The sequence below is a fragment of the Corythoichthys intestinalis genome, chromosome 4 (genome assembly GCF_030265065.1).
Source record: "Corythoichthys intestinalis isolate RoL2023-P3 chromosome 4, ASM3026506v1, whole genome shotgun sequence".
Classification (NCBI taxonomy): Eukaryota; Metazoa; Chordata; class Actinopteri; order Syngnathiformes; family Syngnathidae; genus Corythoichthys; species Corythoichthys intestinalis.
The window spans coordinates 35999482-36004085 of NC_080398.1; the positions used below are offsets into that span (position 1 = coordinate 35999482).

Sequence of the window (4604 nt, forward strand, 5' to 3'; positions counted from 1 at the left end):
ACATCATATGTTTGTCATATGTCCTCAAATGTTTTCCATCCAAATTCCTCAACAGTAAATAATCTCCTCACTAGGAGACATTGAAAAAAAAACCTTTAAACCGCATTGTTTATGAGGCATTATGTTCTCATAATGGTTTTATAGCTGCTGTAAATTTGTGGCTGTTTACTGTTTTGCACTCTTATTACTCTATTGGACATGAAGCAAGAATGCGCTTATCTGTAGTATAGTTGTATGTGGCAGGATTCTCTTGAGCCATTGTTCGATAGTCCTTTTAAATTCCTCACTAGGGTTGACTTAGCCCATCCTAATTAACTTCAGGTGAGTGTCAGAGTAAATCCAGTACTGCTGACCAGCCAATAACGTACCGCACGAATGCTATTTTTAGACCGTAAGGCTGTGTGATGTCACCATCGTAAACCAGGGTCAACATAGAAGCGCGCTCGCGTACAACCCATGCTAGTACTGCTTGTTTTCTGCCGATAATCTTTCAAAAAAGAACATGCCGAGGTAACACTGCTGCTATGGAACTTGTAGAAATCGACTCTAGACATTCCGACATATGAAATATGTTTTCATCATACGTGTCCCGAAGCAAAAAACTCAGAGGAAAAAATGTGAACAATGGATGAACTTGCGCGGACGTCCAAAAGACCAGTTTAACGCTAGCAAGGTAAAGCCATTCACTTTCATATGCAGTAATACGTCGCCATCGTAATGCGGAAGTAGGACATTATTCACACGCCCTCGCATACAATCCATGTTATTTCTGTTTTCTCCGGTAATCTATCAAAAAAGACCATGCCGATCAAACACTGCTGCTATGGAACTTGTAGAAACGACTGTAGACTTTACGAAATATGAAGGATGTTTTCTTCGTATACGTTTTCAGAAACCAAAAACTCGGAGGAAAAAATGTGAAGAATGGATCAACTTGTGCGGACGTTCAAAAGACGCCATTCACATTTCATATGCAGTAAACATTTTGTTGGGGGTCGTGGTCCTTTAGAGGACGAAGAGGTAAGCCATTTTGATATTTTTACGTATTTTTTAGCGTGGCGTTTTGCAATGCTTCTTCTGTCTGACAATGAATGACCTGAAAAAAATTCAAATAGTATCTGAATGCCACTGTTACCTTTTCTGTTGTAAACAACTTTAGTAAGGGGGGAGTGGAAATAAATTATAGAATTAAGATTTGTAATTAATGAAAAAATTAAACGTGTTCTTTGGCTGTCACTGAGTAGCATTTGCGATCGCTACACAAAAATAGCATTGTAAATTACCCCCAAGAATGGTCAGAGACATAAAACAAACAGAGGATATAATATATTAGAAAGACAGGGCATATGGTGGTAAAGGATAGCTTGTTGAAACAGGAGAATGTCCTTGTCAGTGGCGTAAGGTGAAAAGGTGTGGATCAGGTCGGCTCTCTTTCAGTCCTCGACACTCAAGCCATCTCTTTAACTGAACATTTGTATGTTCTTCCACATCTTTACAAGTGAATTTGGCACCAGGGATATCATTTTCGTACAGAATTGGTAGGTTTAGCTCAGTAAACATCTCGTTCGTATACTATTTACATGCATCTAGCATGAGGGACAAACGCAAGTTTGTAACGCGTGGCAGGGCAGGATGAGTGCATAAAAGGTAAAAAAGGGAGTAGACGTCCACTTATGCACTTTTAAGAGACAAAAATAAATAAATCCAGCTTAACCACTCGTCACTCGGGAGTTCAACGGACAATGCGCACATGATCACACTTGACTCCCCAAAAAGTAGGTAGCAACTGAAGAAGAAAGTAAACATACAACATAAAGAGGCGCCACCGTGTGGTGGAGGTCCAAAGGAACAAAGAGGATCACAGAAGTGACCGTTACATAGTCCCCCCTGATGAGAAAAAGGCTGTCCACAGCCGTACACAGCTGAAGATGAACCATAAAACAGCATACTATACATAGACAACTGTAAAGGCTGAAAGGCACATAGGGCAAAGACTGTATGAAAAATAACAAAAACAAATGCACGGTGGTTTTTACTCTTTGAACTTCAAAAGCTTTGAAAAACATGAACCTCAATTTCAACAACAAACATGGGCAAATATGGTAACCAAATCAACACATGACAAACAAAGAACAGCAGCACAAAACATGGCCAACGACCAGAAACGGCTTACTCCAGGTCAAGTCTGTCAGTGTGAAGGGCATTGGTCCATTTACGATTAGCCCAACCAGACGCCATTCTGGGGCAACGTCTGGGCCTGAGGTCGTATCGTCTTGACGATCCAGGAAATAGACGGATCCCAAACCAATGACGAAACAGCGGTCGGACCATCATATCCAAGAAATAGACGGATCCTTCTCACGTTAATGTCGCAGCCGCGGTCGGGAAAACTTCGATCCTCAGAGGCACAGGAATCGCCAACAACCATCCACGTGAGGCAGTCGAAGTCACCTTCGGATCCAAAGCTTGACAGAGGTCCAGGGAAAGAATGTTCGGGCGCCATTTGTAACGCGTGGCAGGGCAAGATGAGTGCATAAAAGGTAAAAAAGGGAGTAGACGTCCACTTATGCACTTTTAATAGACAAAAATAAATAAATCCAGCTCAACCACTCGTCACTCGGGAGTGCAACGGACCATGCACACATGATCACACTTGACTCCCCAAAAAGTAGGTAGCAACTGAAGAAGAAAGTAAACATACAACATAAAGAGGCGCCACCATGTGGTGGAGGTCCAAAGGAACAAAGAGGATCACAGAAGTGACCGTTACAAGTTTGACCCCCCCTAGCTTCATTTGACCATCACTGCTTAGTGTAATCTCTCACCTTCCTTTGGAGAGACCTGCTGCCACCTGCTTTCAACACTGTTATCGTACAACATGCCTCATGCCTCCCAGCATGTATTGCAGCAATACAAATGTAAATAACATTTAAACTTCATGTTCTGTGCTAATTATATATTTAGTTAGTGTTCCAGTTGTTTCATTCATGGCTAGTTATGCTATTTAGGTCATTATTCAGTGGTAATTTTAGTTGGTTCAATGACTTTTGTTTTAATCACCTCACATTATTTGTCCTTTTTAGTGAAGTGGATCTGCTTAGATACTGAGTGCGTGGACTATTTTTTTTTCCTGCCTCGCATGTGCCACAAAATAGCAGGTGGCTAATACAATCCATGTTGGAAACAGTAAATGATTTATATTTGTAGCCTATTTAAATGTAGTTGATGTGTTAGAAAAAGTTATGGAAGTTTGGTGTGAGACATTTTTTTCAGGATATTATTTTTTCCTAAAAGCAATTTGGCGCCCCCACCACTAGATGGCGCCCTAAGCAACTGCCTCGCTCACCTATGCCTAGGGCCGCCCTGATCTAAATACAGAAAAACAAGTGATATTTTCTGGGCTAACAAAAGTGAAGCGCTCACCTTCGATTAAGCAAAAAATCTTAGTGTAATTGACTCAGACCTGAATTTTGGCAGCCATCTAAAGGATTGGATTTTTGCAATGACGAATTTACTTGTCTCAACAAAAAAATTCAGTCAGGAAATTACATATAATCCAGTAAACCATTGTGGCTAAACTAGCACGAGTCAATGGTGTTTGAAATCAACTCAATCAACTAATTAAACCTCCGCTAACTCGAAGAGTAAGCCTTATGTGGAAAATTCTGATCTTCCCCTTTAAATTCAATTATCGGAAAGTCAATTGCATGTGATGACATTTTTTTTGTTGTCATTCTTATGTTGAGGCGGCAAAGGGAGAAAAATTGGAAAAAAGTAACCGAGATATTACTTTGAAAGTAATGTAGTTATTATAATAAAAGTAATCAGTAAAGTAACTAGATGACTGTATTTAGGCGTAATCAGTAATTAAATTACTTTTTTAAGTAATCTGGGACACGTTTTTTTTTTTTTTTTTTTTGCCTAAGTGGTCGACATATTTCAGACTGTCAAAGTTGAACTCTCCGTTTAACCATTGCGATCTGTTTTAGAAGTATATCCAAAAAACATGTTTCTTTAATGTCTATTGAAATATTATGGCCATTTCGTGAATAATTAAAGTTCAGATCTTACATTGTACACCTTTAAATAATAATGCTGCTTTTTGTGTTTGAAATGGCTTTTCAAAAACGTGATTAAAATTATTGTTCCATGTATTGTATCCTTTCTTGCACAGTATGATTAAACACAAATTATTACAAATTTTACTGGTTTACTGTACTGGTTTTTACCGCCACACTCAGGATAATCTGCGTATTGCCTTGTTGACCAAAACAAACACTGAACAAAGATGGCAGCGACACTTGGCCTCTGAGGGTTACATGTGTCTCCTTCTTGGCCCCGGTTTCAGAAAAATCCTAGAACCGCCACACTGTGCATACATAAAAGTAATTATACAAATACTTTATCAACATCCAGCTAGAATCATACCCACGTTAATAAGGTTTGTTATTATCCAAACCGTTAGAAAATCTGTCAAGTTTTCGCTGAATGCAACAAGCCCCCAGAGAACTTCACTGTATGAAGATGGTCGCTAGTTAACAACGCCGTTTACTTGGGAGAGAGGCGCAACAGAGTTTGCAGTTCTCTTATTGGTGCAGCAAGTC

At 39.6% G+C, this 4604-nt stretch overlaps 1 long non-coding RNA gene across 1 annotated transcript in view; it reads left to right on the forward strand.

Moving 5' to 3' along the window:
- Positions 1-1019, forward strand: part of LOC130914425 (uncharacterized) — a 118795-nt gene extending 117776 nt beyond the window's left edge. Inside the window, exon 5 of the long non-coding RNA XR_009062913.1 lies at positions 893-1019. This is a non-coding gene — a long non-coding RNA (uncharacterized LOC130914425). The remainder of the gene's footprint in view (positions 1-892) is intronic.
- The last annotated feature ends 3585 nt before the right edge of the window (positions 1020-4604 follow it).